We start from the raw sequence: 11,412 nt of genomic DNA on the forward strand, positions 1-11,412 counted from the left end.
TTGTTCACTTAACTATGGAATTCCTTTTAAAAGGAAACCCAGATGAATTGTTGTTGTGCCCATTGACAACATCCTTGTCTTCTTCATAATTTTGCTGAACATTAAGCTAGTGTTGGAAACTTTTGAAAGCATTTGTTCATGCTAGCTCATGAAGCATATGTTCGGATGTAAGAAGTGACTTCCTCTAGTTCATGTGCATCTGATGCAAGTTGCCGCCGTGGACTCGAGAAAGTCAATGTTGCTTCCTCTGGAATCATCGCAAGTCAGTCATGCACACGTGCGAAGTATTCTGTGGTCTGGAGACTTGCAACCTTCATTCCATATGTGTATTCTAGCACACCAAGCCACTGACTGATTTGTTCAAGGAGAAGGAGTATCTTCATAAGAGCTAATCCGGACTTATGAAAGAACTTCGATATCCTCGCTGATGGTTCCCAACCAGAACTCGGTAGTGTTTTATTGTAAGACTACCATGTGGGCATGCTTGTCTGGGACAACGTGTTCACATGTTTGTAGCAGAACCAGCTCATGTTTTGGAGCTTGCTATCGTAGTTCATTCCCCGAGAATCTCGCAACGTCATCTCGTCGATTCGTGTTGCAAACTTTCATTTTTCTTCCTAGACTCGATGAGTCTGGAATATCCTGACACCAACCAGATCTGAATCTCAGGCAGATATGATGGGTTGGAACATTTCCCAAGAATTATAATATTGGTCGTTCAATAACCGGCAAAGTGGATGTCGTGGCCAACACACCATCCGGTAGACCTATTATTATAGTATCTTGTTGAGGAAGTTGGCCACCTCCCCATAAGGATCTCGTAGGAATTACTCCCTAGTTGCCCTATGGATTTTTGTGTTCCCGAAGTCCGACCTTTTTACTTGATGTTCTAGATATCAAACCATATCTATGAATGGGTTACACTAGCACATCAAGGAAAACATTAGAAGCGGAGTGCTAAATGTCTCTCGGTCGATCATCCAGATTTTTATTTCCTTGGCCTCGCTAAGGTGAAATCTGAGAAGGTGTTATCTTCCTTTGCATCTGCATCATCCATCATTAGCCATCATGGTAGCAAGTTGTGTTGCCAGGATCCTTGACACGGATATTGGTAAAACCTTGATGATTGTGGAAATGCTCAAGTTCTTGAGAGCACGCTCAAGCGCTACGTGTTATCTTCGGCACTAACTGGGTTTGCTCTCAGCTTCCTCGGTTATGCTATAACTTTTCAAACAGTGAATTCACTCTCTATTGTTGGGTTCTTCCCCAGTTACCAGAATCATTCCCATCATTTGCATTTTGTTCCCAGCTTGCACCGCCAATGTGCCATTCTACCATGGGTCCCTTCCATTTCCGGTGATAAGCAAAAATCATCCATTGCGTTGTCTTCAACAAGGTAATCCACATCATCCAAGTCCGAGTATGCCATTCTACCGACCCCCGCCAATCGATTGCTGTGATTTGCCTTAGGCTGATATAGAGAGTCTCGATGATCTCTATATCAAAGGTAATTCTTTTTGCCACTTAAGATAATAATCTACGAATCACCCTCCTCCAGGATGTTTCGTCGTGGTATCATGGCAATTCAACGCCTCGCTACGTTGACAACCATTCACCACCTTCTTAAGTGTGGAATTGTTGTCCACCTAGTGAACCTTCGTCATCCGTTTCTTCCACCCCTCTCGATGTGTATCTCGTGTCTCAACCCGAGAAATGGTCCTATGTCTCATTCCGTGAGTTGTTCGATCCTCGAGAAGATCGACCCTTCTAGAGTCTCCTTCTTCCCTCCATGTCATGTTGACAGGATTTCTCAGAACAAGACTTCAAGACATAATGGTGATCGAAGCAACATTCCTATGAAGTGCAACCTGGATCGTGAAGATTGTGCTAGTTTGCGTTTCCCCTTCATCCTACCCTACGCTTGAATCTCGAGACGAGATTCTTGTTTAGTGGGGGTGCGTTGTCACATCCCTAGCTTTACCCTGGCCTTGGACTAGCTTGGTTGCTGCATCATGTTTAAATTCAAATGAAATTTGAATTGAGGAATTTTCAAAGCCTCAGAATCCTTTAAAAAAATGAAAAATGATCAAGATAAAAATTGCTTCAAATAAGTCCAAGAAAATGTTCTTGTTATCCTCTGGAAATATTGGCAAGAGGTAAAATCCAAACCAATATTTTCGGTATCTCAGAAACATTTATTTTGGGTATTTGAATTAAATCAATAGCTATTTGAATTGGACTTATATCTACTGTTAAATAAATATAGGTCCAATAATTCTGAAATATTTTTGTGGAGCATTGTTTTAATTCTTTTAGCTCCTAAAAATATTGTCAGAAGCAAAATAAATTGAATTGGTTTCAAAACCAAATTCAAAACAAACCTGCAAAAAAGAAAACAGAACAAAAATAAAACAGAGGAGAGAAACCTTACCTGGCGCTCACCTGGTAGCCCACCTGGCCCAGCAGCACAGCCCAGCCCGCCACCGCTACTCGCCTGTCGTCTTCCTCCTCGCCAGAAGGACGCGGACACCGCGACGCCGCCGTGCGCGCCACCTCCACCCTGCTCTGGCCACCTCCTGCTTCCTCCCCGAGCCCTCTGGTGACGCCACGCGCCTCCCCGACCCCCTCTCACTTCTCCCTCGCTCTCTGGACCTCCCTCCCCCTCGCTCCTCTGCTTCCCCCCCCATGACCGAAAGCCGCCGCCGACGTCGCTCGCGACCACCGAGGCCACCAGCCCTCCCTCGCCCATCCAGCGTGCTCGAGAGCTCCGTCACGACATCCTCGACCTCCCCACCAAGCCATGGAACTACGGACGCGCCACAACGCCGCCGGCATCGCCGTTTCCATCGCCGGCCGCCGAGGATCTTCACCGTCAATTCGCCACCATCGTCGCTTCCCCGAGCTCGCTGACCCTCCCTGCACGATCCCCGTGAGTCCCTGCTTCGTTTCCCCCTAACCCCAAGTCCGATTTCGAGCTCTAGCCGCCCCCTCTACCGGAGCCGAGACGCTCCGCCGCACGGACTCGTCGCCGGCGAAGCCCCGGTGACCAAATGGCCCCGCGCGTGCGTCCGTTGCACTCGCAACGACCCGTGGAGCAACGCTAGCGTGGCAGCTAGCTTGTTTGCAAGCCGTAGCGCTAACCCCACACCCACCCGAGCTCCGGCCGCCGCCTCGGGCTCCATTCCGGCGAACCCCGGCCACCCCACGCCCTCTCGAGGGTCCCCCTAGATGCGCGGGAGCACGGGCTCACCCCTGGTGCCCTCAGCGCGACCAGCCGCGGGCTGTAGCGCCGTCCCGAGCAACTCCGGCGAGGTCTCGCCGTCGCCGTGGTCGCCGGCGTCACTAGCTGACGTGGCGCTAATTTGGTTAGCACTAATGACCACGCTAAACACCCCCCACAGACACTGACAGCGGGCCCGTAGCGGGTCAAAGCCCGAGTCAACGCGGGATTAGGCCCTGTGTCACTGACGTGTGGCCCCCACACGTCAGGTTTGACCCTGACCAACCCCTGTTGACTTGCTGACGTCATCATGACATCAGGCTGACGCAATAAGTGTTTTCTGGATTTATTTTATTTCAGAAAATTCCAGAAAATTGTATAAACTTCAATAAATCATAGAAAATTAACCGTAACTCCAAATTAAATAATTTATATATGAAAAATTATCAGAAAAATTCAAAGAATCCATCTGTACCATTTTCATGCATGTTAGAACAACTTATAGCTGCTGTTTAGCACAAATCATATAAAGGGCATTTAATTAATCACATATGGAGTTTGAATTTGAATTTTATATTCAAACCAACTTCATTTAATCTGTTGCTAGTTGCATTAGCCCAAAACACATTCATTTTGCCATGTCATGATCATGCATCATATTGTGCATTGCATTGATTGTGTTCCTTTCTGTGTTGCCGGTATTTGTCCCCTCTCGATAGACGTGATACCGATGATGTGATCGTTGACACTGATGAAGACTCAATGTTATCTTCAGAAGTGCCAGGCAAGCAAAACCCCCTCGTTCATTCCGATAAAATCCCACTCTCTCGCTCCTGCTCTCTTTTACTGCATTAGGACAACAACGACATATTTGTTACTTGCTGCGGTAGCTGAACCCCTTCATCCTTTGCATGACCTGTCATTGCCACAGTAAATAGATGAAACCCACTAGCATGAGTAGGAGTTGTTTGAGCCCTGATGTGCCTACTCATTCATGCTTGTTTGTCATGCCTGCTACTGCTTAGAGTTGAGTCAGGTCTGATTCATCGAGGATGAATCAGAGGTGTGTGAACATGTCCTACTATGTGTGAGCTAAGTGTGTGAACACGATTTGGTAAAGGTGTCGGTGAGAGGCCATGTAGGAGTACATGGTGGGTTGTCTCATTGAAGCCGTCCTTAGGAACTGAGTTCTGTGTTTGTGATCCATGATTCAGCTACTACCATGCATTGGGCCCTGAAATATGACCCCGCTCGACCTCTTATTCACCCTAGTCCTCTGTCCAGGAGTTGCAAGTAGTTTCTGGTGTTTGTAGCTTACTGGAGGCCGTGGACAGCGCTGACCGTAGGGGTGGGCTGTGATGCGGTAGGTACGTGGCACGGTGTACCGGATGCCCGTTTGGTATCTCGGGAACCCTGTTCACATCGTTTGGGGCTGTGAGCGAAACTCCGGCCGGATCTCCTCATGGATGGAACCCGAATAGGCGATAAACCTGGACTAGAGACTTGAGTGTTTAGGTAGGTCGTGGTCTACACCCACGTCGGCTTTCGCTTGAAGTCTGCCGAGCACATGTCGTGTGCAGACGCTAAGTGGTGGAAACATGTATGAAGAAGTACACCCCTGCAGGGTTAACATCATCTATTCGAATAGCCGTGTCCGCGGAAAAGGACTTCTGGGTTGCTTATATCAGTTCATAGACAAGTGAAAGTGGATACTCTAAAATACGCAAGATAAGCGTGAGTGCTATGGATGGCGTTCTCGTAGGGAGACGGGAGCGGATCCATAGTGGTGTATTGATATGGTGAATATGTGGACTCGTGTGCGCCACCTCAAAAGAGTTACTTGCAGTCGTAGTTCAGGATAGCCACCGAGTCAAAGCTGGCTTGCTGCAGTTAAACCCCACCATCCCCTTTGTTGATAATGATGCATATGTAGTTAGTTCTGATGTAAGTCTTGCTGGGTACATTTGTACTCACGTTTGCCTATTTTATGTTTTTGCAGAGAGACTTCAGTCTCACTAGTAGTTCCACGTGGACTTCGACGTTTAGCTTGTTACCTCAGCTACGATCTTGTGCCCTCGGCAGGATCTGATAGATAGTCAGGCTTCTCAGCCTTTTTCATTTATAGATGTCTGTACTCAGACATGATAGCTTCCGCTTGTGCTTTGACTTGTATGCTCTGATTGTTGGGTCATGAGACCCATGGTTGTAATATCTCGCTCCTCGGAGCCTATTGATTAAATTACTTGAGTCGTAGAGTCATGTTGTGATGCCATGTTGTATTTGCACATATCGAGCATATTGTGTGTATGCTATTGAAATGCTTGGTATGTGTGGGATCTGACCATCTAGTTGTTTATCTTTAGTAGCCTCTCTTACGGGGAAATGTCTCCTAGTGTTTCACTGAGCCATGGTAGCTTGCTACTGCTCCGGAACACTTAGGCTGGCCGGCATGTGTCCTTCTTCGTTCCTGTGTCTGTCCCTTCGGGGAAATGTCACGCGATGAATACCGGAGTCCTGTTAGCCCGCTACAGCCCGGTTCACCGGAGTCCTGCTAGCCCAGTGCTACAGCCTGGATTCACTCGCTGATGACCGACACGTTCGATGCTGGGTCATGGATGCGTGTCCCTGTAAGTCTGTGCCACTTTGGGTTTACGACTAGCCATGTCAGCCCGGGCTCCTTATCATATGGATGCTAGCGACACTGTCATATACGTGTGCCAAAAGGCGCAAACGGTCCTGGGCAAAGGTAAGGCGACACCCGTGGGAATACCGTGCGTGAGGCCGCAAAGTGATATGAGGTGTTACATGCTAGATCGATGTGGCATTGAGTCGGGGTCCTGACACACCTTGAGGAGGACCAAGAATGAGGAACCATGCAAGAATTCTATGTCATCTACATCAACATAATCAAGCGGAGCATGAGGAACAAGCAGTTCAAGATCCTCCACCACGACAAGAGCGTCATCATCATCCACCTACACGCATTGAAGAGCAACACTACAGCAAGCTCAAGTTCAACATGCCTAAGTTCTCCAGCGGCACCGACCCCGAAAACTACCTTTCATGGGCATTGAAGGTTAACAAGATCTTTCACTTACGAAACAATGAAGAAGAGAAGAAAATTTCCATGCCATCGCTAGATTTCCAACACTATGTCCTCATTTGGTGGGAGCAAGTCATTGAGCGACCAGAAGCAAGGGGTGACCCACCCATCACAACATGGACTCAAATGAAGGATGTCATGCAAGCATGCTTTGTACCCACATACTATAGGCGTTACCTCTTCAAGAAATTGCAACTCCTCAAGCAAGGCACCAAGTCCATTGAAGAGTACTACAAGGAAATGGATATTGCCATGATTCGAGCAAATGTCATAGAAGATGAGGAACAAACCATGGCGCGATTCTTGAATGGACTCAACCATCCTATCAAGAAGATTGCAAATTTCTAACCGTATTCAAACCTCCTCTAGCTATTGCATCAAGCTACCAAGGTGGAGCGACAAGTGCAAGATGATTACAAGTATGCCAAGTACCCTTCCAGGACATATGGTTCATACACTCAAGCTTCAACGACTACAACATCCTCTACCTCAACCAAACCTTCTACAAGAAACGGCGACAAGCCAAGCTACAAGAAACCTTCGTCATCTTCGACACCTTCAAGTCGCCCTACCACTACAACAACTTCAAGCCGAGAGCTTCATCATCAATGACTCCAACCAATGAGACCGACTAGACAAGTTCCATCAAGTGTTTTACTCGCCAAGGCTGAGGCCACAAGACATACCAATGCCGCACTCGGTGCACCATGATCACCAAGGACGACGACACCTATGACTCAATGAGGGAGGAAGAAATGGAAGCCCTTGAGCACGTGGCCATGCACCGGTGCATGAATGCAGATGATGATGACCATGTCTTTAATGACAATGATTTGAGCCCCATTCTTCTTATCTCCAAGGTCTTGACACTTCAACACTAACAAGACATAGACCAACATTGCCACATCTTCCACACCAAAGCGGGCATCAATGGACACTCCATGAAGGTCATCATCGATAGAGGAAGTTGCCACAATTTGGCAAGTGAAGAGTTATGTTCCAAGCTACAATTGGTCAAGATGGATCATCCTCGTCCCTACAAGTTCCAATGGCTTAGCGACTTTGGCACCATTCAAGTGGAGCATGCCGTTCAAGTCTCATTTAAGATTGGCGCATAAAAAGACATAACGGAGTGTGATGTCGTTCCCATGTCCGTTTGCCACCTCCTACTTGGACGACCATGGCAATTTGACCATGACGTCATCCACAATGGGCGAACCAATCACTATAGCTTCAAGATGAAGGGCAAGGATTACGTGCTACGAGATGCCACCAAGACAAGTGATTGCCGACAAGAGCATCCACCCATCATGGAGAGAATAGTGACAGAGTGAGCCACCAAAAAGAGAGTGAGTGCCACAAGCCCAGATTGAGTGCCTCCACGATGAGCGAAAAGAAAAACCTAGTGCTTCTAGCTACCCAAAGGGAGATGAAAGAAGTGTGTGAGAACCCATCAAGTGTTATGCACTATGTCCTAGTGTACAAGGACGAAGTGGCAAGAACGAACACCTCTCACCATCAACCTTTATTGTTTTCTAATCTATTTGAGGAATTCGCGGATGTCATCCTTGATGAGCTACCTCCGGGACTACATCCACTAGGAGGCATCGGACACCTCATCGACCTCATCCGTGGTGGACCTCTACCGAACAAGGAACCCTACCGCGTGAGCCCCGAAGAAACCAAGGAAATACAAAGGCGAGTAAAACACCTCATTGACAAGGGCATGCACATGAAAGCTTAAGTCCTCGTGTCGTTCTGGTTATTCTTGTGCCTAAGAAAGATGGTAGTTTTCGCATGTGTTCTGATTGCCGTCCCATGAATTATATCACCGTTCATTGTCGCTATCCCATTCCATGCCTTGACAATATGCTAGTTGAGCTTAGTGGAGCCACCATTTTCTCTAAGACTGATCTTAAGAGGGACTATTACCAAATTCACATTCAAGAGGGTGATGAATGGAAAACCGCTCTCAAAACCAAATTTGGCTTGTATGAATAGCTAGTTATGCCTATGAGTTTATCGGAAGCGCCCAGTACTTTCATGTGCATGATGCACTATGTTCTTTGCCCCTACGCTGGCATATTTATTGTGCTCTACTTTGGTGATATACTTGTGTTTAGCGCAACTCTAGATGATCAAGTCATCCATCTTAGAACCATTTTACAGACTCTTAGGAATGAGCGCCTTTATGCTAATATGGAGAAATGCACATTTGGTATTGACAAGCTTGTTTTCTTGGGTTTCGTTGTGTCCTTTAAGGGTGTTCATGTAGATGAAGCTAAAATTGATGCTACTAAAACTTGGCCACAACCAACCAACTTGCAACAAGTGCGTAGTTTCCTTGGCTTAGCTAGTTTCTATCATAGATTCATTAAGGACTTTAGCACTATTGCATCACCATTGCATGCTTTGAGTAGGAAGAATGCGCCATTGTTTGGAGACCATCCCAAGATACCGCATTTCATGAGCTTAAGAATTTTCTTACACATGCTCCATTGCTTGCGTTACCCAACTTCGATAAAACTTTTGAGGTACATTGCAACACTAGTGGTAATGGCATAGGAGGTGTCTTAATGCAAGAGAAGCGCCCAATTTATTACTTTAGTGAGAAACTCTCTGGAGCACAACTTAACTACCCCATCTATGACAAAGAGCTATATGCTTTAGTGCGAGTATTGCATGTGTGGGAACATTATCTCTATCCTCATGAATTGTTGATCCATACGGATCATGAAATGCTTAAATATCTTAAGGGTCAAACGAAAATGAATAAGGTACATGCCAAACGGAGTGAGTTTATTGAGTCATTTCCTTACGTTATCAAGTACATCAAAGGTAAGGAAAATGTTGCAGCGGACACTCTTTCTCGCAAATGCATGCTTGTAACTCAACTTGAATTGACTGGCATTGGCTTTGAGCACATAAAAGACTTATATGTGCATGATTCTACTTTTTTATTCCTTATGCAAAATGCTTAACGCATACATCTTGGGAACACCATTACATCAAGGATGATTATCTAATGAGAGCTAACAAACTTTGTATACCCGAGTATTCTCTTAGTTTGTTACTTTTGCAAGAGGCACATGGAGGATGACATATGGGACACTTTGGACGCGACAAGAAATTCGTTACGCTCTCCAAGAACAACCTTTGGCCCAAGATGTTTCATGGTGTCTCCCGTTACACCAACCGATGCTCTACATGTCGCAAAGCTAAGTCTAAAGCTCAATCCCATGGCCTCTATATGCCACTTCCTATTCTGTATCACTCACGAGAAGATATTAGTATGGACTTTGTGCTTGGTTTGCATAGAAATCAAACTGGAAAGGATTCTATGTTTGTTGTTGTGGGTTGTTTCTCTAAGATGGCACACTTTATCCCATGCCACAAGATAGACGATGCTTCGCATGTTGCCAATCTCTTTTGTAGGGAAATTTTGCGTATACATGGAGTGCCAAAGACTATTGCCTCGCACCGCGACATCAAGTTCCTAAGCTACTTTTGGAAGACCCAATGCGCCAAGCTCAGAATCGAGCTCTTATTCTCTTTAGCATACCATCCACAAACCGACGGCCAAACCAAGGTCATGAACTGGATGCTATCTACTCTTCTATGCATGTTGATCAAGAAGAACATCAAGGAATGGCAGCAGTGCTTACCCATTGCCGAGTACGCCTACAATCGAGCAAGGCAGTCGGCTACCAGCTAGTCCCCCTTCGAGGTTATCTACGGCTTCAATCCTTTGTCCCTATTGGACATTCTACCGCTACCACTACAAGAGCGCATCAATATGGACGTGAGAACATGAGCATGCTATCTCAAGAAGGTGCATGAACATACTAGGCAAACAATCGAGTGCCAAGTACGAGGACTCGCGACCAAGCTCAACATCAAAAAGCAACCCATTGTATTCCACATTGGAGATCTTGTGTGGCTACACCATCGCAAGGACTGCTTCCCCAACGAACGCAATTCCAAACTACTACCTTGAGCCGATGGACCCTTCAAGGTGCTAGAACACTACAACAACAATGCATAAAAGATCGACATACCACGCGAAAAGTACAACATGAGCGATATGTTCAACATCAAGGATCTCTCTCCCTACCATGGTGATGAGGTTTTCGGACGGAGGTCGGATCTTTCCCAATGGAGGGGAGATGACGCGGAGCATCCCAAGGTCATCGTCATGGACCTACCGTCGTCTCACCAAGTGCCAAGTGGACCCATGACACGTGCACACACAAGAGCGCTCGAAACCAAGGTGACATCTCTCCTTTCACCATTCCTCTTCGAAACACATGAGACATGGCTACTGCCTCGAACGGAGACATTTTGCATCCTTAGTTACCAAGGAGTTAGCCATGGAGAAGCCAAGGAGCAAGATAGACAGAAGGGAGAAGAGGAACATGAAGACGGAGAATAAAATAGCCAAGTCAGGACTTGCCCGGATGATCCGGAACACCGTCCGGAGGACCCGGCCCCAGCCCGGATGATCTGGATAAGTCCCACCCGAGAACAGAATGCACCCAAGCAAAGCCGGATCATCCGGAACCGCACCCAGATCATCCGGACCCGCGTCCAGATCAACCGGATGAACCTGTATGTCCAGACCATCTGCCGATCATTCGGACCCCCTACGACAGCTACGACATATCCAGACGATCTGGACGGCCGCCCTGATCTTCCGACCCCGCCCCTCGAGGCCCAGATCATCCAGACCACCACCCAAATCATCCGGATGATGCCTCCATGCATGAGTTTGGCTGAAGCCCATGTACCCCTTCTCCCTCCTAGACTATATATACTCCTCGTCCACCACCTTTTTAGGGTTATCATTATGATAGCTCATTTTGGAGATATAGCTTTGCTCATCCACTTGATACCTACTCCTTTGGAGATCAAGGCCCGCTATAGGAGAAGATCCCCCAAGTGGATTCAAGACCCCGGGAAGATCCCCTAGTGGATTCCAGATGTCCCCCATGGTGATGAACTAGTTCCTTTGTATCCCCCTTTGTTGGATTTGGACCTTAATTTCCCTCTTTGTGGACTTGGATCTAGCACATGTGTCATTGGATCAAGT

Source organism: Triticum aestivum, chromosome 7B (assembly GCF_018294505.1).
Source record: "Triticum aestivum cultivar Chinese Spring chromosome 7B, IWGSC CS RefSeq v2.1, whole genome shotgun sequence".
Lineage (NCBI taxonomy): Eukaryota > Viridiplantae > Streptophyta > Magnoliopsida > Poales > Poaceae > Triticum > Triticum aestivum.